This window comes from Sminthopsis crassicaudata, chromosome X, assembly GCF_048593235.1.
Source record: "Sminthopsis crassicaudata isolate SCR6 chromosome X, ASM4859323v1, whole genome shotgun sequence".
Classification (NCBI taxonomy): Eukaryota; Metazoa; Chordata; class Mammalia; order Dasyuromorphia; family Dasyuridae; genus Sminthopsis; species Sminthopsis crassicaudata.
In genome coordinates, this window is record NC_133623.1 from 35,314,703 (window position 1) to 35,337,785 (window position 23,083).

Consider the following 23,083-nt stretch of genomic DNA (forward strand, 5'->3'; position numbering starts at 1 on the left):
CCTTAGTAAATTATATACAAGCCAAGTTTCTGTACTCTTCCCCCTAGTGATATCGTTTGCCATACAATTTTTAAACTGTAAGCTTCTGTTTTCAAAACATATGCAAGGACAATTACATATTTTGCTGATACACAATATTTTGGAAATCCCAACTGATAAAAAAAATTGATGAAAATATGCCACCATAAGTTTGGAATTTAAAAGGTAAATCAAGCCAAGGAAATGATGACGGGGAACAGACCCATACTTAGAAAGGATATTGCTCCTTCCTTACACTTGTTGCTCAACTGATGAATGACATCTAGAAGTTTAAGGAACAGATTGATTAGCCAAGATAATTGCATTATAGTGTGCAGACATTAGTCTCTGTAGCACTTTTTAAGATAATGGAACCATCTTCCATCCACACCTTGGGCCACCTTTCATACTCAGCAGGGGGCCATGAGTGTTACTCACCAGGGGGTCCACTGGCAAATCCCTGGTTGACAATGTCTTGGGGGTTGTTTCTGTTCCTTTTTAAGTAACATGAGACATACTTTCCCCCAGCTGTGCAAATGAGAATTTAATGAATCTTGTTTTCCCTTCCATTTTATACTGTGTCCTTCCCTTTTTCTTCTTGCTTCCTATTTCTTTATTTCCTTTTTTCTTTCTTTCCTTCCTTCTTACCTTCCTTCCTTCCTTCCTTCTTTCCTTCCTTCATTTCTTCTTTCCTTCCTTCCTTCCTTCCTTCCTTCCTTCCTTCCTTCCTTCCTTCCTTCCTTCCTTCCTTCCTTCCTTCCTTCCTTCCTTCCTTCCTTCCTTCTCCCTCCCTTCCTTTATTTGGGATTTCCCCCCTTCCTTCCTTTTCTTTTTTTTCCTTGCATCCCTCCCTAAATCCCCCATTATATCCTGCTTCTGATCATTTTTAGATTATGGTGAGAATAGCTTTCACTGAGTTCTCCCTATGAGAATTTAATAAATCTTGTCACCTTTTCCTACCCTTTTCATTTTTCCTTCACTTTTCTCCTCCCGTCATTGCTTCCTACTTTTCTATCTTTCCTAACTCCCTCTTTCCTAACTTACATACTACTTCTGCTAATTGGCCCTTGATTTCTCTTACTCATTTCCTTTCTCTCTCTACCTTTTTGGATCTCTTCTCATACAAGTGAGGTACACAGGTGAAAATATCAGTAAATTATATACATTCAAAATTTCTATAATTTTCCCCCAGTGACATCTTTTGCCATAAAATTTTTAAACTGAGAGTTTGTATTTTCAAAACATATTCAAGGACAATTACAAATTTTGCTGATACACAATATTTACTTACGATGAACCAAATGTCTTTTGTCCTCAATTGTAGGAAACCGCAACTTATAGAAAGGATATTGCTCCTTCCTCACACTTGGTGCTCAACTGAAGAATGACTTCTAGAAGTTGAAGGAAGAGATTGATTAGTCAAGGTCATTGCATTATACTGTGCAGACATTAGTTTATGTAGCCTTTTTTAAAACAATGGGACCTTCCCCCAGTGTAACCCAGGACCACCTTTCATACTCTGTAGGGGGCCACTAGTCTTCTTCCCCAAGGGGTCCACTGTGAAATCCCAGGTTGAAAATAACTTGGAGGTTCCTTCTCTTCCTTTTTAATTAACTCGAGAAATGCTGTTTCCCAGCTATTCAGAAAAGAATTCATTGAACCTTTTTGGTTGTTCCTTCCGTTTCAAAATTTGTTTTTCCATGTTTGTCCTTGCTTCATTCTTTTCTCTTTCCTTCTTCCCTAATTCATCCTACTTCTGATAAATATCCCCTAATTTTCTGTCACTCTTGTTCATAATCTTGCTATCCATTGGATTTTCTTCATCAAAAGGAGGTAAACTTTGTAAAAATATTCAGATATGAACACTGGAAATTCTTATACCTGTTCATAGTGGCCTTTTTGCCATAAAAATTTTTGCTGAAGCTTTTAAATTTCACCATATATGCAAGGAGAATTATGTATTTTCCTGAATCACAGCATTTAGTTACAAGGCCGAAAACTCATTAGAGCCACAACTGAAGGAGCTAGCCAATGGCAACATTGGTGAAAACTTCCCAGCACAAGTTTGGATTTTGAAAGTTAAATCAAGCTAAAGAGAACAGGATTACTTGGATGTGACCACACTTACAGAAGATGTTGGTCATTATTGATAGTTGGGGTGCAACTGATCTAAAATTTAAAGGAACAGAGATGTAAAGATCATTGCATTAAACTGCACACATTATACTCTATAGCTTTTTTTTTTAATAATGGGCCTTTTCCCTACTCAACTTAGTTCTACCTTTGATACTCAGTAGGGAGCCACCATTCCTACTCACCAGGGCTTCCCCTTAGAATTATGTGGTCAACCAATACTGGGAGGTTCCTTCTGTTCCTTTTTAATTAACATGAGACATACTTTCCCCAAGCTGTGCAGATGAAAATTTAATGAATCATGTTTTTCCTTCCATTTTATACTTTTTCCTCCCCTTTTGCTTCTTCCTTCCACTTTCCTTCCTTCCTTCCTTCCTTCTTTTCTTCCTTCTTTCATTCCTTCCTTTCTTTGCGATTTCCCTTCTTCCTTCCTTTTTGCTATCTTGTTTGTTCCTTCCATCCCTCCCTAAATTCACCATTACATCCTTCTTTTGATCATTTGATTAGGAAGTGATTAGTCAGGATCATTGCATTATAATGTGCAGATATTAATCTCTATAGCAATTTCTGAATAATGGGCCTTTTTTCCAATTTTAACCCAATTCCACCTTTTATACCCAGCAGGGAACCACCATTCCTACTCTCCAAGGGTCTACTGAGATAAACAAGTTTGACAATTACTTGCTGGTACTTTCTTTTCGGTTATATTTAATGTGAGAGTTGCTTTTACTTGTTATGTAGAAAAGAGTTCAAAGAATCTTGTCAGTTTTTCCTTCCATTTTAAAATTTATCTTTCTACTTTTATGTTTCCTTCCCTCCTTCCTTCCTTTCTTCATTCCTCCTTCTTTCTGTCCTTCCTTTATTTTATCCTTCCTTTCTTTCTTGCTTATTCCTTTTATCCCTTCATCTGTTCCCCATTACATCCTTCTTCTTATATGTGTCCCTTTTTATTTTTCTGTCTCTTCTTCCTTCTCTTTCATTATCCATTTCCCTGTTTTTCTTATACAACTTGTATTTATTAGGTGAAACTATTACAAGTTTTTAAAATTTTCCTGTACATTTTATCCTAGGTGACCCCTCTTTTCTGAAAAATTGTAAGTTTTACCATTATTTAAATTGTTATCAAAATGATTTAATGCCTGATAGTAAAATATATTTTCCTAGAACACATCAATTACTTACAACGCTGCATACGCATGCCAAGCACAATTTAAGGAGTCTGCCACCAGTAGTAAATATATTGATCAAAATGTCCTAAGTTCAGTTTTTAAAAGGTAAATTAAGTCAAAGAGAAGAGAATGAGTGGGATGTGACCCATACTTATAATCTTGGTCCCAAATGATACTTGGTGCTCAATTGGAGAATGAGATCTAGAATTTTAAGGAACAGAGGAGTCAGGATGATGGCATTATATACTGTGCAGACACCAGTTCCTATAGCTTTTTTTGCAATAGTGGGACTTTTCCCCATTTTATACCAAGGACATCTCTGATACGCAGAATGGGTCCACCTTTCCAACTCACCACTGGTTCCCCTAAGAATTATGTGGTCGACTATGACTTCGATGTTCTTTCTTTTCCTTTTTAAGTAACATGAGATACACTTTCATCCAACTCTATAGATAAGAATTCAATTTATCTTGCCAGTTTTTCCTTCCATTTTTCAATATGTCCACTTTTTCTTAATTGATCTTTATTCCTTCCTTCCTTCCTTCTTTCATTCGTTTTTCCTTCCTTCCTTCCCTCTTTTATAATTTATTCCTTACATCATTCCCTTTGTCCCCCATTACATCTTTCTTCTGCTAAGTGTCCCTTTTAATTTTTCTCTATCTCTTTTAACCCCCTCTCGTGACCCATTGCACTCTCTTTCTCATACAATTGATAAATACTTGCTAAATTTTTTAGAAATTTTAAAGATTTTAACTTCCTGGTTTTTCCCCTAGTGACCGCTGTTTTCTTACAAAGTTTTAGGGGGACTCTAAGTTCACGATTATATGAAATCAGTATGCAAAATCAACAATGCCCCATAAAAATGTAATTCACCAAAACCCAATTTTTACTTACAAAGGCCCATGTGGATGATAAGTACACTTTAAGAGCTAGTCCCTAGTAAGAGTACTGATGAAGTGTGAAAATTTCCCACCACAAACTTGGACTTTAAATGCTAAATCAAGCCAGAGAGAACATCATGACTGCGGTGTGACACATACTTACTGAAGGCATTGATTCTTATTGACACATGCTGCTCAACTGTAGATTGAGATCTAGAATGCTGGGGAAAATAGCAGTCAGGATCCTTCAATTATACTGTCCAGACATTACTCTCTATCCTGTTTTAATAAAAATGGAACTATCCCCCATTTTAATCTATGTTCAGATTTCCTACTCACCCTGGGGTCCACTGAGAAGGAAATGGCTGTCAATGATTGGAGACTTCTCCTGATCATTTTTGGATTAATAGAAGAATTGATTTCACCCTGCTCTCCTGATGAGAATTCAATTGGTCAGTTTTTCCTTCGCTTTTTATTTTTCCCTCCTTTTTATCCTTCCTTCTTTCTTTCCTTCCTTCTATTTTTTCTCTCTCCTTCTTTCTCCACTTACATTCTACTTCTGCTAAATGTTCTTTATTTTCTCTCTTTTTTTCAATCTCTCGCTATACTTTTGGATCTCTTTTCATAGAAGTGAGGTACACTGGGTCAAAATATTAGCAAGTTATATACACCTATAGTTCCTGCCCTTTTTCCCCAGTGGCCTCTTTAAACGTAAAAATTCTTTTATTTAAATTCTCAAAACTTATGCAAGAACAATTATAAATTTTTCTGCACCACAATAATTACTTACAAGGCCCCAAACGTATTCTGGCCCCAGTTGTAGGGCCATGCAACTGATAACAAACATTGATGAAAACATCTTAGCACCAGGTTGGATTTTAAAAGGTAAATCACACCCAAGAGAGAAGAGGATGGCTGGGATGTGAGCAGTACTTACAGAGGATATTGTTCCTTCCTTCCAACTAATAAATGAGATCTACAAGTTTAAGGAAGAGATTAGTCAGGACCATTGTTGCATTGTGCTGTGCAGATATTAATCTTTGTAGCATTTTTGGAATAATGGGCCCTTTCCCCATTTTAACTGATGAAAATTGAAAATTTCCCAGCATAAACTTGGACTTTAAATGCTAAATCAAGCCAGAGAGAACATCATGAGTGGGGCGTGACCCATATACCCTTTTATAACCAGCAGGGGGCCATCATTCCTTCTCTCCAGGGGGTCCACTGAGATATACAAAATTGACAATGACTTGCTGGTACTTTCTTTTCCCTTATATTTAATATGAGAGTTGCTTTCACTGGCTATGAAGGAAAGAATTCAATGACTATTCTCAGTTTTTCCTTCCATTTTTAAAATTTATCTTTCCACTTTTATGTTTACTTCTCTCCTTCCTTTCTTCCTTTCTTCCTTCCTTCCTTCATTGATTCCTCCTTCTTTCCTTCCTTCCTTCCTTCTATCCTTACCTTCTTTCTTGCTTTTTTTCTTCTATCCCTCCATCTTTCCCCCATTACATCCTTCTTCTGATATGTGTCCCTTTTTATTTTTCTGTCTCTTTTTCCTTCTCTCTCGTTATCCATTTCACAATTTTTCTCATACAAGTATGAAAATATTACAAGTTTTAAAGAGTTCATCTTCCTGCAACTTTTATCCCAGGTGACCCCTCTTTTCTTAAAAATGTTAAGGACTCCAGGTTTACCATTATGTGAAATCTGTATGCAGTTTAATGCCTGATAGTAAATATATATTTTCCTGAAACACATTATTTACTTACAAAGCCGCATATGCATGCCGAGCACAAGTTAAGCAGTCTGCCACCACCCATAAATGTACTGATGAAAATGTCCATGTACAAGGTTGGATCTTAAAAGGTAAATCAAGCCAAGGAGAAGAGGATGACTGGGATGTGACCCATACTTACAAACAATTTTGGTCCTTATTGACATGATGCTCAACTGGTGAATGAGATCTAGAATTTTAAAGAACAGAGGAGTCAGGACCATGGCATTATACTGTGCAGACACCAGTTCCTATAGCTTTTTGGTAATAGTGGGACTTTTCCCCATTTTACACCAGGGCCATCTGTGATACTCAGCAGGGGGCCACCTTTCCTACTCACCAGGGGTTCCCCTGAGAATTATGGGGTTGGCCATGACTAGAAAGTTCTTTTTGTTCCTTTTTAATTAACATGAGACACACTTACACGCGAATATACAGATAGTAATTCAAAGAATCATGTCAGTTTTTCCCTGGATTTTTTACTTCCCTTTTAATCCTTTCTTCCTCCCTTTATTTCTTCCTTCTTTGCTTCCTTCATTCCTTCTCTTCCTTCTTTTCGGTTTGTTCCTTCCATCCCTCTTTATGAACCACTTTACATCCTTTTCCTATAACTTGTCCTTTTTTATTTTTCTGTCTCTCTCTCTCTCTCTCACTGTGCATTTCATTCTTTTTTTTTCATAGAACTTACATATACTTGTTAAAAATATTACACGCTTTAAATTGTTCAGCTTCCTGTACTTTGGTTCTTATGACCCCTTTTCTTTTATGTGACTCCTGGTTTACACACACACACACACACACACACACACACACACACACACACACACACACATTACATGCTTACATGCAAAGGACTCAATGCCTGATAGTCAAATAAAACTGCCCAAAACACAACATTTACTTACAAAGCCCATGGGAATGATGAGCACATTTTAAGGAGCTAGTCCCCAGGAAAAGTACTGATGACAATTTCTCAACACAAACTTGGAAATGAAAAAGTAAATCAATCCAGAGAGAACATCATGACTGCAGTGTGACACATACTTACAGAAGGCATTGATTCTTATTGATACTTGCTGCTCAACTATAGAATGAGACCTGGAATGTTGGGGAAGAGAGCAGGCAGGATCCTTCCATTAAACCATTCAGCCATTACTCTCTATCCCATTTTAGGAAAAATGGACCTATGCCCCATTTTGCCCAGGGTCAGATTTCCTACTCACTAGAGGGTCCACTGAGAGATCAGTGACTGTCAGTGATTGGCGGCTTCTCCTGATCATTTTTGAATTAATGAGAAACTGGATTTCACTCAGCTCTCCTGATGAGAATTCAAGGGGTCTGGTGAGTTTTTCCTTAACTTATTATTGTTTTTTCCCTCCCTTTTTTATCTTTGTTCCTTCCTTGCTTCCTTCTTTTCTATCTTTCCTCATTCCCTGTTTCCCCACTTTTAATATCCTACTTCTGCTAATATGCCTCTCCCTCCCCCTCTCTCTCTCCCCCTGCGCCCCCCCCCCCCCTCTCTCTCTCTCTCTCTCTCTTTTTTTTTCTTTTATTCTCTCACTGTCCTTTTGGATCTCTTCTCATAGAAGTAAGGAACACTGGGTCAAAATTATATACAATGATAGTTCCTCTATTTTTTTCCCTCAGTGACCTCTTTAACCATAAATTTTTTTTATTGAAAGTTTCCATTTTCCACAAACAGGTAAGGACAACTGTATGTTTTCCTGTGCCACAGTATTTACTTATTGGGCCCCAAACACATTTCTGGCCAAAACTCAAGGAGCAAGCTAGTGGTAAAAACAATGATGAAAATTGCCAGGATAAGTTTGGATTTTAAGAGGTAAATGAAGACAAAGAAAACAGCAAGACTAGAGTGTGACCCATACTTACAGAAGGCATTGATTCTTATTGACACATGCTGCTCAACTGTAGAATGAGATCCAGAATGTTGGGGAAGAGAGCAGGCAGGATGCTTCCATTACACTGTCCAGCCATTACTCTCTCTCCTGTTTTAGGAAAAATGGACCTATCCCCCATTTTAACCCAGGGTCAGTTTTCCTACTCACCAGAGGCTCCACTGAGAGAACAGTGGCTGTCAGTGACTTGGAGGATTCTCCTGATCACTTTTGGAGTAACTTGAGAATTGATTTCAGGCAGCTACCCTGATGAGAATACAATGTGTCTGATTAGTTTTTCTGATCCTTTTTATTTTTCCCTCCCTTTTTATCTTTCTTTTCTTCTTTGTTCCCTCCCTCTTTCCCCACTTATATCCTACTTCTGCTAAATGTCTCTTTGTTTCTCTTTCTTTCACTTTTTCATTTTCTCGCTATCTTTTTGGATCTCCTCTCATAGAAGTGAAGTACACTTGTCAAAATATTAGTAAGTTATATACACTTACAATTCATGTACTTTTTCCCTCAATGGCCTCTTGTGTCATAATTTTTAAAATTTTAGCTTGCTATTTTAAAACATATGCAAGTGCAGTTATGTAATTTCCTTAAACACACTATTTACCTACAAGGTCCCAAAGCTATTCTGGCCACAATTGATAGAGCAAGCCATTGGTAAAACTATTCATGACAATTCCCAGCACAAGTTTGGTTTTAAAAGCTGAATTAAGCCAAAGAGAAGATGATGACTGGGATCTGAGCCATACTTACAGAAACATTGGTTCTTATTGACTCTTGGTGCTCAACTGAAGAATGAGATCTAGAAGTTTCAGGAAGAGATTACTCAGGATCATTGCATTATTCTTTTCAGACTTTAGTCTCTGTAGCATTTTTGGAATAATGGGACCTTCCCCCATTTCAACGCAGGTCCACCTTCTATACTCAGCAGGGGGTCCACTAAGTAATGCAAGATTGACAATGTTCTTTTTGTTCCATTTAAATTAATGTAAAAAATGCTTTCTCCAAGCTTTGCAGAAAAGAATTCAATGAATCTTGTCAGTTTTTCATTCCTTTTGTAAATTTGTCTTTCCATTTTTATTTTTCTTTCCTTCCTTCCTTCTTCTTTTCTTCCCTCCATTCTTGTTTGATGCTTCCATCCCTATCTATGTACTCCCTTACATCCTACTTTTGCTAAATGCCCCTTTTTATTTTACTCTTTATCTTTTAAACCCCTCTCGCAATTCACTGCACTCTGATTCTCATATACCTGATATATACTTGCTTAAATTATTATACATTTTAAAGTATTAATTAATGACCCTGTACTTTTTCTCTTGACCAATTTTTCCTTAAAAACCTTTATGGGACTCCAGGTTTATCATAATAGGACATTGCTATGCAAAGTAATCAATGACCCTTAATAAAACATAATTTCCCAAAACACAATATTTACTTACAAAGTCCCATGTGAATGATGAGCACAATTTAAGGAGCTAGTTCACAGTAAAAGTATTGATGAAAACTTGCACATACAAGACTGGATTTTCAAAGGTAAATCAAGCCAAAGTGAACAGGATTACTTGGAGGTGACCCATACTTACAGGAGATATTGGTCATTATTGATAACTTGGGATGCAACTGGTGAATGAGATCATCTTTGATACCTTGCAGGTGGCCAAGTTTCCAACTCACCACGGGTTCCCCTGAGAATTATGTGGTTGATCATGACTTGGAGGTTCTTTCTGGTCCTTTTTAATTAACATGATCCATGCTTTCACCCGGCTCTGCAGCTAAGAATTTAAAGAATCTTGTCAGTTCTTCATTCCATTTTCAAATATATCTTTCAGGTTTTCTTCATCCTTCTTTATTCATTGCTTCTTTATAAATTCCTTCCCTCCTTCCTTCCTTCCTTTCTTCCCTCCGTTCTTGTTTTATGCTTCCATGCCTACCTATGTCTTCCATTACATCCTTCTATTAAATGTCCCTTTTTATTTTTCTCTGTCTCTTTTAATCCCCTATCGTGATCCATTGCTCTCTGTTACTCATATAATTGATATACACTTACTCAAAATATTAGAAACTTTAAAGATTTTAACTTTCTGTTTTTTCCCATGGTGACCCCTTTTCCTTAAAAAGTTTTAGGGGATTCCAGAATTGCCATTATATGAAATCAGTATCCAAAGTAATCAATCAATGACCCATAATAAAATAAAATTTCCTAAAATACACTATTTACTTACAAAGCCCCATCTGAAATGATGAATAGAATTTAATGAGCCAGTGCCCACTAAAAGTATTGATGAAAATTTCCTATTACAATCTGGGACTTTAAAACCTAAATCATGCCAGAGAGAATAGGATGAGTGGGGTATTACCCATACTTACAGAAGGCATTGATTCTTATTGACACTTGTTGCTCAACTGTAGTGTAGAATGTTGGGGAAGAGAGCAGACAGGATCCTTCCATTACACTGTCCAGCCATTACTCTCTCCCATTTTAAGAATTAATGGACCTAGCCCCCATTTTAACCAAGGTCAGCTTTTCTCCTCACCAGAGGGTCCACTGAGAGAGCAATGGCTGTCAGTTATTGGAGGCTTCTCCTGGTCATTTTTGGATTAATGTGAGAATTGATTTCACCCCACTCTCTGGATGACAATTCAATGTTTCTGGTCAGTTTTTCCCTTGTTTTTTATTTTTCCCTCCTTTTTCATCCTTAATTCATTCTTTCCTTCCTTCCTTTCTATTTTTCTCCCTCCATCATTCCCTACCTATATCGTGCTGTTGCTAAAGGCCCTTTTTTTTTCTTCTCTCCCTATCCTTTTGGATCTCTTCTCAAAGAAGTGAGGTACACTGAGTCAAAATATTAGCAAGTTATATACACCTACAATTCCTGTCCTTTTTCCCACAGAGACCTTTTTCACCATAAAATATTTTTATTGAAGCATTTTATTCTTAAAATATATGCAAGGAAAATTATAAAATTTTCTGCACTACAATAATTACTTACAAGGCCGCAAACGTATTCTGGCCCCAGTAATAGGACCACGCAACTGATAATAAACATTGATGAAAACATCGAAGCACCAGGTTGGATTTTAAAGGGTAAATCACACCCAAGAGAGAAGAGGATGACTGAGATGTGAGCCATACTTACAGAGGATATTGTTCCTTCATTTCAGTTAGTGCTCAACTGTTGAATGAGATCTAGAAGTTTAAGGAAGAGATTAGTCAGGATCTTTGCATGGTACTGTGCACATGTTAATGTCTGTAGCATTTTTGGAATAATGGGCCCAATTCCACCTTTTATACCCAGCAGGGGGCCACCATTCCTACTCTCCAGGGGGTCCACTGAGATATAAAAGATTGACAATGACTTAGTGGTACTTCCTTTTCCCTTATTTTTATTGTGAGAGTTGCTTTCACTGGTTATGAAGAAAAGATTTCAATGAATCTTCTCAGTTTTTCCTTCCATTTAAAGTTATCTTTCCATTTGTATGCTTCCTTCCCTCTTTCCTTCCTTCCATCCTTCCCTTCTTTCTTGCTTATTCCTTCTATCCATCCCTCTATCCCCCATTACATACTTCTGATATGTGTCCTTTTTTATGTTTCTGTCTCTTTTTCCTTCTCTCTCATTATCCATTTCATGCTTTTTCTCATACAAGTAGCATTTATTTGATGAGATTATTACAAGTTTTAAAGAGTTAATCTTCCTGCAACTTTTATCCCAGGTGACCCCTCTTTTCTTAAAAATGTTAAGGACTCCAGGTTTACCATTATATGAAATCTGTATGCAGTTTAATGCCTGATAGTAAATATATATTTTCCTGAAACACATTATTTACTTACAAAGCCGCATACGCATGCCGAGCACAAGTTAAGGAGTTTGCCACCACCCATAAATGTACTGATGAAAATGTCCTAGCACAAGGGTGGATTTTAAAAGGTAAATCAAGCCAAGGAGAAGAGGATGACTGGGATGTGACCCATACTTACAAACAATCTTGGTCCTTATTGACACTTGGTGTTCAATTGGTGAATGAGATCTAGAATTTTAAGGAACAGAGGAGTCAGGACCATGGCATTACACTGTGCAGACACCAGTTCCTATAGCTTTTTGGGAATAGTGGGACGTTTCCCCATTTTACACCAGGGCCATCTGTGATACTCAGCAGGGGCCACCTTTCCTATTCACCAGGGGTTCCCTGAGAATTATGGGGTTGGCCATGACTAGCAACTTCTTTCTTTCCTTTTTAATTAACATGATACATGCTTCACGCTATTCTACAAATAGTAATTCAAAGAATCATGTCAGTTTTTCTTTCCATTTTTAAATTTGGCCTTCCATTTTAATCCTTCCTTCCTCCCTTTCTTCCTTCATTTCTTCCTTCTTTACTTCCTTCTTCCTTCCTTTCTTGATTTGTTCCTTCCATCCCTCTTTATGACCCTCTTTTTCTATTACACGTCCTTTTTTATTTTTCTCTGTCTCTTTTTCTCTCTCTCTCGCTGTCCATTTCATTCTTTTTCTCATACAACTTACATATACTTGCTCAAAATATTACACATTTTGAATTGTTCAGCTTCCTGTACTTTTGTCCTCATGACCCCTTTTCTTTTAAAAAATTTTATGGGATTGGTTTACATTTATAGAAAAATTATATTCAAAGGAATCAATGCCTTATAGGCAATTATAATTGCCTGAAACACAATATTTACTTATAAAGCCCCATACAAATGATGAGCACAATTTAAGGAGCTAGTCGCCAGGAAAAGTACTGATGACAATTTCTCAGCACAAGCTTGGAAATTAAAATGTAAATCAAACCAGAGAGGACCCGATGACTGGGGTGTGACCCATACTTATAGAAGGCATTGATTCTTATTGACACTTGCTGCTCAACTGTAGACTATGAGATCTAGAATGTTGGGGAAGGGAACAGGCAGGATCCTTCCATTACACCGTCTAGCCATTACTCTTTATCCCATGTTAGCAATTAATGGACCTACTCCCCATTTTAATCCAGGGTCAGATTTCCCACTCACCCGGGAGTCCACTGAGTGATCAGTGGCTGTCAGTGTCTTGGAGGCTTCTCCTGATCATTGTTGGATTAATGAGAAAATGGATTTCACTCAGCTCGCCTGATAAGAATTCTAGGGGTCTGGTGAATTTTTCCTTCACTTATTGTTTTTCCCTCCCTTCTTTTGTTACTTCTTTGCTTCTTTCTTTTCTATCATTCCTCTTTCTCCACTTATAATATCCTCCTTCTGCTAAATATCCCTTGATTTCTCCCTCTTCTTTTTTTCTTTTCTCGCTATCTTTTTGGATCTCTTCTCATACAACTGAGATACATTGGGTCAAAATATTAATAAGTAATACACAACAACAGTTCCGATACTTTTTCCCTCAGTGACCTTTTTAACCATAACATTTTTTCTTAAAACTTGCTATTTTCAAAACAAAAGCAAGTACAACTATATATTATCCTGCACTACAATATTTACTTACCAGGCCCCAAAAGCAATGTGGCTAAAACTAAAGGAGCAAGCCACTGGGAAAAACATTGATAAAAATCCCCAGGACAAGTTTGGATTTTAAAAGGTAAATGAGCCCAAAGACAACAGTTTGAATGGGATGTGACCCATACTTAGAGAGGATATTGGTCCTTATTGATACTTGGTACTCAAATGATGAATGAGATCTAGAAGTTTAAGGAAGACTGGAGTCAGGACCACTGCATTATACTGTGCAGACATCAGTCTCTGTAGCATTTTTGGAATAATGGGACCTTCCATCATTTCACTTGGGGCCACCTTTCATACTCAGCAGGGGGTCCACTGAGAAATCCCAGGTTGACAATGACTTGGAGGTTCTTTCTGTTCCTTTTAAATTAACGTGAGAACTACTTTTTCTCAGTTATTCATAAACGAATTCAGTGAATCTTGTTGGATTTCCTTCCATTTTAAAATTTGACTTACCATGTTCATCCTTCCTTCCCTCTTTCCTTCCTTCCTTCGTTTCTTCCTTCCATTCTTGTTTGATGCTTTCATCCCTACGTCCTCCTTTACATCCTACTTCTGCTAAATGTCCCTTTTTATTTTACTCTATAACTTTCAACCCCCTGTCACAATCCATTGCACTCTGATTCTCATATAACTGATATAGACTTGCTCAAAATATACATTTAAAAGAGTTAATTAATGATCGTGTACTTTTTCTCATAATGACCAATTTTTCCTTAAAACTTTTATGGGACTCTAGGTTTAACATTATATGACATTGCTATGCAAAGTAATCAATGACCCTTAGTAAAATAATTCCCCAAAACACAATATTTACTTACAAAGTCCCATGTGAATGATGAGCACAATTTAAGGAGCTAGTTCACAGTAAAAGTATTGATGATGAAAACTTGCACATACAAGGTTGGATTTTCAAAGGTAAATTAAGCCAAAGTGAATAGGATTACTTGGAGGTGACCCATACTTACAGAAGATATTGGTCATTATTGATAACTTGGGGTGCAACTGGTGAATGAGATCTAGAATTTAAAGGAACAGAGGAGTCAGGAACATTGCATTATGCTGTGCAGACATTAGTCTCTGTAGTATTTCTGGAATAAAAGGCCTTTTCCCTAATTAACTTAGGACCACCTTTGATACTCTGTAGGTGGCCACGTTTCCAACTCACCACGGGTTCCCCTGAGAATTATGTGGTTGATCATGACTTGGAGGTTCTTTCTGGTCCTTTTTAAACAACATGTCACATGCTTTCACCTGGGGCTGCAGATTAGAATTTAAAGAATCTTGTCAGTTCTTCATTCCATTTTTAACTACACCCTTCAGTTTTTCTTCATCCTTCTTTATTACTTGCTTCTTTATAACTTCCTTCCCTCCTTCCTTCCGTCCTTCCTTGCTTCCTTCATTGCTTCCTTTCTTACCTCCATTCTTGTTTGATGCTTCCATTCCTACCTATATCTTCCATTCCATCCTTCTATTAAATGCCCCTTTTTATTTTTATGTCTCTTTTAACCCCATCTCGTGATCCATTGCACTCTTTCTTAAAGAATTCATATATACTTGCTCAAAATATTACAAATTTTAAAGATTTTAACTTCCTGTTTTCCCCCATGGTAATAACTTTTTCTTAAAAAGTTTTAGGGGTCTCCAGGATTGCCATTACATGAAATCGGTATCCAAAGTAATCAATCAATGTTCCATAATAAAAAAAAATTTCCTAAAATACACTATTTACTTACAAAGCCCCATCTGAAATGATGAATAGAATTTAAGGAGGCAGTCCCCACTAAAAGTATTGATGAAAATTTCCTATTACAAGCTTGGATTTTAAAACATAAATCATGCCAGAGAGAAAAGGTTGAGTGGGATATGACCCATACTTACAGAAGGCATTGATTCTTATTGACACTTGCTGCTCAACTGTAGATTTAGATCTAGAATGTTGGGGAAGGGAACAGGCAAGATTCTTCCATTACATAGTCCAGCCATTAGTCTATATCACATTTTAGCAAGTAATGGACCCATTCCCCATTTTAATCTAGGGTCAGATTTCCCACTCACCCGGGAGTCCACTGAGTGATCAGTGGCTGTCAGTGTCTTGGAGGCTTCTCCTGATCATTGTTGGATTAATGAGAAAATGGATTTCACTCAGCTTGCCTGATAAGAATTCTAGGGGTATGGTGAATTTTTCCTTCACTTAATATTGTTTTTTCCCTCCCTTTTTGACATTTGTTCCTTTTTTGCTTCCTTCTTTTCTGTCTTTCCTCCACCCTTTTTCCCCCTTACAATATCCTACTTCACTAAATATCTCTTGCATTCTCTCTCTTTTTTCTTCTCTCACTATCCTTCTGGACCTCTCCTCATACAAGTGAGGGACACTGGGCCAGAATATTAGTAAGTTATATACAACAACAGTTCCTCTCCTTTTTTCCCTCAAAGACCTCTTTAACCCATGACATTTTTTTATTGAAACTTTCTATTTTCAAAACAAAGGCAAGTACAATTGTATATTTTCCTGCTCCACAATATTTACTTACCAGGCCCCAAACACATTCTGTCTAAAAGTGAAGGAGAAAGCCACTGGGAAAAACAGTGATGAAAATTCCCAGCACAAGTTTGGATTTTAAAAGGTAAATCAAGCCAAAGAGAACACTATGACGGGGATGTAACCTCTACTTAGAAAGGATATTGGACCTTATTGATACTTGGTACGCAATTGATGAATGAGATCTAGAAGTTTAAGGAAGACTGGAATCAGGACCACTGCATTATCCTGTGCAGACATTAATTGCTGTAGCATTTTTGGAATAGTGGAACCTTCTCCCATTTCACCGGGGGGGTCACCTTTCATTCTCAGCAGGGGGTCCAAGGAGAAATCCCACGTTTCAGTGACTTGGAGGTTCTTTCTGTTCACTTTAAATTATCTTTGAGAAGTGCTTCCTCCAGCTTAAGCAGAAAAGAATTAATTGAATCATGTTGTTTTTCCTTCCATTTTAAATTTTGACTTTCCATTTTTTTCCTTCCTTCCTTCCTTCCTTCCTTCCTTCCTTCCTTCCTTCCTTCCTTCCTTCCTTCCTTCCTTCCTTCCTTCCTTCCTTCCTTCCTTCCTTCCTTCCTTCCTTCCGTCCATTCTTGTTTGATGCTTCCATTCCTACCTATGTTCTCCCTTACATCTTACTTCTGCTAAATGCCCCTTTTTATTTTACTCTCTATCTTTTAAACCCCTCTCACAATTCACTGCATTCTGATTCTCATATACCTGATATATACTTGCTCAAATTATTATATATTTTAAAGTGTTAATTAATGATCCTGTACTTTTTCTCTTGATGACCAATTTTTCCTTAAAAACTTTTATGAGACTCCAGGTTTAACATTATATGACACTGCTATGAAAAGTAATCAATGACCCTTAGTAAAATAATTTACCAAAACACAATATTTACTTACAAAGTCCCATGTGAATGATGAGCACTAATTAAGGAGCTAGTTCACAGTAAAAGTATTGATGAAAACTTGCACATACAAGGTTGGATTTTCAAAGGTAAATCAAGCCAAAGTGAACAGGATTACTTGGAGGTGACCCATACTTACAGGAGATATTGGTCATTATTGATAACTTGGGATGCAACTGGTGAATGAGATCTAGAATTTAAAAGGAGAGAGGAGTCAGGATCATATTCTGGCCCCAGTTGTAGGAGCACACAACTGATAAAAATCATTGATGAAAACATCCCAGCACCAGGTTGGATTTTAAAAGTTAAATAAAGCATACCAAAGAGAAGGAGAAGAGGATGACTGGGATGTGAGCCGTACTTACAGAGGATATTGTTCCTTCCTTTCAGTTAGTGCTCAACTGTTGAATGAGATCTAGAAGTTTGGAAGAGATTAGTCAGGACTATTGCACTGTACTGTGCACATGTTAATGTCTGTAGCATTTTTGGAATAATGGGCCTTTCCCCCATTTTAACCCAATTCCACCTTATATACCCAGCAGGGGGCCACCATTTCTACTCTCCAGGGGGTCCACTGAGACATACAATATTGACAATGACTTGCTGCTACTTCCTTTTTTCTCATATTTATTGTGATAGTTGCTTTCACTGGTTATGGAGAAAAGATTTCAAAAATCTCAGGTTTTCCTTCCATTTTTAAATTTATCTTTCCATTTGTCTGCTTCCTTCCCTCCTTCCTTCCTTCCTTCCTTTCTTCCTTCCTTCCTCTTTTCTATCCTTCCCTTCTTTTTTGCTTCTTCCCTTCTATCCCTCCCTATGGCCCTCATTACATCCATTTTCTTATATGTGTTCCTTTTTATGTTTCTGTCTCTTTTTCCTTCTCTCTCATTATCCATTTCATTGTTTTTCTCATAGAATTGGCATTTATTTGATGAGAATATTACACGTTTTAAAGAGTTAATCTTCCTGCAACTTTTATCCCAGGTGACCTCTCTTTTCTTAAAAATTGTTAGGGACTCCAGGTTTACTATTATAAGAAATCGGTATGCAAACAGTTTAATGCCTGATAATAAAATATATTTTCTTGAAACACATCACTTACTTACACAGCCGCATACGCATGCCGAGGACAAGTTAAGGAGTTTGCCATCACCGGTAAGTATATAATGAAAATGTCCATGTACAAGGTTGGATTTTAAAAGGTAAATCAAGCCAAGAAGAAGAGGATGACTGGGATGTGACCCATACTTACAAACAATCTTGGTCCTTATTGACACTTGGTGCTCAACTGGTGAATGAAATCTAGAATTTTAAGGAACACAAGAGGCAGGACCATGGCATTATACTGTGCAGACACCAGTTCCTATAGCTTTTTGGGAACAGTGGGACTTTTCCCCATTTTATACCAAGGACATCTGTGATACTCAGCAGGGGGCCACCTTTCCTACTCACCAGGGGTTCCCCTGAGAATTATGGGGTTGGCCATGACTAGAAAGTTCTTTCTTTCCTTTTTAATTAACATGAGACACACTTACACGTGAATATATAGATAGTAATTCTTTTTTGTGTGATTTTTTAAAATTATTTTTTATAAATATAACATTTTTTGACCGTACATATGCATAGGTAATTTTTTTTACAACATTATCCCTTGTACTCCCTTCTGTTCTGAATTTTTTCCCTCCTTCCCTCCACCCCCTCCCCTAGATGGCAGGCATTCCCATACATATTAAATATCTTATAGTATATCCTGGGTACAATATATATATATGTGCAGAACCGAATTTTGTTGTTCTTGTTGTTGCAAAGGAAGAATTGTATTCCGAAGGTAAAAATAATACAGATAGTAAATGAAAGAATCGTGTCAGTTTTTCCTTCCATTTTAAAATTTGGCCTTCCCTTTTAGTCCTTCCTTCCTCCCTTAATTTCTTCCTTCTTTGCTTCCTTTTTCCTTCCTTTCCTCCTGTTTGGTTTGTTCTTTCCATTGCTCTTTATGAGCCAGTTTAGGTCCCTCTTCTATTACATGTCCTTTTTTATTTTTCTCTGTCTCTTTTCCTTTATCTCTCGCTGTCCATTTCATTCTTTTTCTCATAGAATTTACTTAAACTTGTTCAAAATATTACAAGTTTTGAATTGTTCAAGTTCCTGTCCTTTTGTCCTCTTAACCCCTTTTTAAAAAAATTGTTAGGGGACTCCTGGTTTACATTTATAGAAAAAATGATATAAAAAGGATGCCTTATAGTCAAACACAACTTCTTGAAACACAACATTTACTTACAAAGCCCCATGGGAATGATGAGCACAATTTAAGGAGCTAGTCCCCAGGAAAAGTACTGATGACAATTTCTCAGCACCAGCTTGGAAATGAAAAAGTAAATCAAGCCAGAGAAGACCAGATGACTGAGATGTGACCCATACCTACAGAAGGCATTGATTCTTATTGACACGTGCTGCTCAACTGTAGAATGAGATCTAGAATGTTGGGAAAGAGAGCAGTCAGGATCCTTTCATTACACTGTCCAGCCATTACTCTCTATCCCATGCTAGCAATTAATGGGCCTATCCCCCATTTTGATCCAGAGTCAGTTTTCCCATTCACTAAGGGATCCCTGGAGAGATCAGTGGCTGTCAATGATTAGAGGCTTCTCCTGATCGTTTTTGAATTACTGAGAGAATGGATTTCACTCAGTTCTCTTGGTGAGAATTCAAGGGGTCTGGTGAGTTTTTCCTTTACTTATTACTGTTTTTCCCTCCCTTTTTATCTTTTTTTTCCTTCTTATCTTTCTTCCCTTCCTCTTTCCCCACTTACAATATCATACTTCTGCTAAATATCCCCTGAATTTTTTTTTCTCTCACTAACTTTTTGGATATCTTTTGAAACAAGTGAAGTATACTGGGCCAGAATATTAGTAAGTTATACACAACAACAGTTCCTCTACTTTTTCCCTCGGTGACCATGAAATTTTTTTATTGAAGCTTTCTATTTTCAAAACGTGAGAACTGCTTTTTCCCCACTAAGCAGACAAGAATTCATTGAATCTTCTTGGTTTTTCCTTCCATTTTAAAATTTGACTTTCCATTTGTATCCTTGCTTCCCTCTTTCCTTCCTTCCTTCCTTCCTTCTTTCCTTCCTTCCTTCCTTCCTTCCTTCCTTCCTTCCTTCCTTCCTTCCTTCCTTCCTTCCTTCCTTCCTTCCTTCCTTCCTTCCTTCCTTCCTTCCTTCTTTCCTTCTTTCCTTCCTTCCTTCCTTCCTTCCTTTCTTCCTTCCTTCCTTCCTTCCTTCCTTCCTTCCTTCCTTCCTTCCTTCCTTCCTTCCTTCTTTCCTTTCTTCCTTCCACCCTTCTTTTCTGTTCCCTTCTTGCCTCTTTTATCCTACTATTGCTAAATATACCTTATTTTCTATCTCTCTTTTTCATTCCCTTGTTCTTTTTCATTGCCTTATTACCCACTTGAATTTCCTTATCGAAATGGGGTAAACTTTGTAAAAATATTAAGATATGAACACCGAAAATTCTTATTCATGTCCACATAGTGACCTTTTTACCATAAAATTTTCTTGAAGCTTTTAAGTTTCAAAATATATGGAAGGAGAATTATATATTTTCCTGAATCACAACATTTAGTTACAAGGCCAAAAACTTATTGTAGCCACAATTGAAGGAGCTAGCCAATGGTAAAAACACTGATGAAAACTTCCCAGAACAAGGTTGGATTTAAAAGGTAAATCAAGCTAAAGAGAACAAGATTACTTGGATGTGACCATACTTACAGAAGACCTTGGTCCTTATTGACAACTTGGGGTGCAACTGGTGAATGAGATCTAGAATTTAAAGGAACAGATGAGTCAGAATCATTGCAATATCCTGGGAGTCATTAGTCTATGTAGCATTTTGGAATAATGGGCCTTTTCCCTACTTAGCTTAGGGCTACCTTTGATGTTCAGCAGGGGGCCACCTTCATACTCACCAGGGGTTCCCCTCAGAATTATGAGGTCGACCATGATCTGGAAGTTCCCTCTCTTCATTTTTAATTAACATGAAAAAAAGCTTTCACTCAACTCTACTTAGAGTAAATCAAAGAATCATGGAATTTTTTTCCTTTTATTTTTAAATCTGGCGTTCCTTTTTAATCCTTCCTTCCTCCCTTTCTTTCTTCTTTGTGTCCTTCCTTTCCTCCTGTTTGGTATGTTCCTTCCATCCCTTTATGATCCACTTTACATCTTTTTTCTATTACATGTCCTTTTTTATTTTTCTCTGTTTTATTCTCTCTTGCTGTCCATTTCATTCTTATTCTCATACAACTTACATATACTTGTTCAAAATATTGCACGTTTTAAATTGTTCTAATTGTTTAAGTTGTTTTCCCCCAGTGACCCCTTTTTTCCTAAAAAGTATTAGGGGACTCCAGGATTGCGATTATTTGAAATTGGTATGAAAAGTCATCAATGCCGTATAATAAAATACACTTTCCCCAAACACAGTGTTTACTTACAAAGCCCCATCTGAACAATGAATAGAATTTAAGGAGCCAGTCCCCACTAAAATTATTGATGAAAATTTCCATTACAAGCTTGGATTTTAAAACCTAAATCATGCCAGAGAGAAAAGGTTGAGTGGGATGTGACCCATACTTACAGAAGGCATTGATTCTTATTGACACTTGCTGCTCAACTGTAGAATGAGATCCAGAATGTTGGGGAAGAGAGCAGGCAGGAAGCTTCCATTATACCCTCCAGCCATTACTTTCTATCCCATTTTAGCAATTAATGGACCTGTCCTCCATTTTAATCCAGGGTCAGATTTCCTACACTCCAGGGGGTCCATTGAGAGATCAGTGGATATCAGTAACTTGGAGGCTTCTCCTGATCATTTTTGGTTTAATGAGAGAATGGATTTCACTCAGCTCTGCTGATGGGAATTCAAGTAGTCTGGTGAGTTTTTCTTTCACTTATTACTGTTTTTCCCTCCCTTTTTACCTTTTTTGCCTTTTTTTGCTTCATTCTTTTCTGTCTTTCCTCCCTCCCTCTTTCCCCAATTAAAATATCCTACTTCTGCTAAATATCTCTTGCATTCTCTCACTTTTTTTTTTCTTCTCTAGCTATCCTTTTGGATCTCTTCTCATACAAGTGAGGTACACTGGGTGAGAATATTAGTAAGTTATATACAACAACAATTCCTCTATTTTTTCCCTGAGTGACCTCTTTAACAATGAAATTTTTTACTGAGGCTTTCTATTTTCAAAACTTAGTTAAATACAATTTTAGATTTTCCTGCGCTACAATATTTACTTACCAGGCTACAAACTCATTCTGTACAAAATTGAAGGAACAAGCCACTGGTAAAAAGACTGATGAAAAATCCCAGGACAAGTTTGGATTTTAAAAGGTAAATCAAGCCAAAGAGAACAGTATGACTGGGATGTGACCCATACTTAGAGAAGATATTGGTCCTTATTGATACTTGGTGCTCAACTGATGAATGAGACCTAGAAGTTTCAGAAGACTGGAATCAGGACCACTGCATTACATTGTGCAGACATTAATGTCTGTAAAATTGCTGCAATAATGGGACCTTCCCCCAGTGTAATGCAGGGCCACCTTTCATACTCAGCAGGGGGTCCAATGAGAAATCCTGGGGTGACAGTGACATGGAGGTTCTGTTTCTGTTAAATTAACATGAGAACTGCTTCCTCCAGGCTAAGCAGAAAAGAATTCTTTGAATCATGTTTTTTATTCCATTTTAAAATTTGACTTTTCATTTTTATCCTTCCTTGACTTTGTTCCTTCCTTCCTTCCTTCCTTCCTTCCTTCCTTCCTTCCTTCCTTCCTTCCTTCCTTCCTTCCTTCCTTCCTTCCTTCCTTCTTTCTTTCTTCCTTCCTTCGTTTCGTCCTCCCTTCTGTCCTTTTCTCTTTCCTTCCTGCCTCTCTTATCCTATTTCAGCTAAAGGTCCCTTATTTTCTGTCTCTCTTTTTCATTCCCTTGGTACACATTTGAATTTCCTCATCAAAATGGGGTAAATTTGGTAAAAATATTAAGCTATGAACACCTAAAATTCTTATACATTTTCGCAAAGCGACCTTTTCACCATAAAATATTTGTTGAAACTTTTAAGATTCAAAATATATGCAAGGAGAATGATATATTTTCCTGAAATACAATATTTACTTACAAGGCTGAAAGCTCGTTGTAGCCACAATTGAAGGAGCTAGCCACATTGATGAAAACTTCCCAGCACAATGTTAGATTT

General features: G+C 37.2%; 2 long non-coding RNA genes across 2 annotated transcripts; both read right to left on the bottom strand.

Moving 5' to 3' along the window:
• Nucleotides 1-5,910: 5,910 nt before the first annotated feature.
• LOC141548263 (uncharacterized) lies at nucleotides 5,911-11,130 on the bottom strand. Its single transcript, XR_012483877.1, has 5 exons — nucleotides 11,023-11,130; nucleotides 9,560-9,657; nucleotides 8,639-8,687; nucleotides 8,045-8,140; nucleotides 5,911-6,168 (listed from the first exon to the last, which is right to left on the bottom strand). It is a non-coding gene; the product is annotated as an uncharacterized LOC141548263 (long non-coding RNA).
• A 726-nt stretch (nucleotides 11,131-11,856) lies between these two features.
• LOC141548856 (uncharacterized) lies at nucleotides 11,857-20,664 on the bottom strand. Its single transcript, XR_012484130.1, has 9 exons — nucleotides 20,607-20,664; nucleotides 18,090-18,139; nucleotides 17,203-17,252; nucleotides 16,977-17,027; nucleotides 15,444-16,328; nucleotides 15,267-15,316; nucleotides 14,554-14,645; nucleotides 14,354-14,404; nucleotides 11,857-11,911 (listed from the first exon to the last, which is right to left on the bottom strand). It is a non-coding gene; the product is annotated as an uncharacterized LOC141548856 (long non-coding RNA).
• Nucleotides 20,665-23,083: the final 2,419 nt, after the last annotated feature.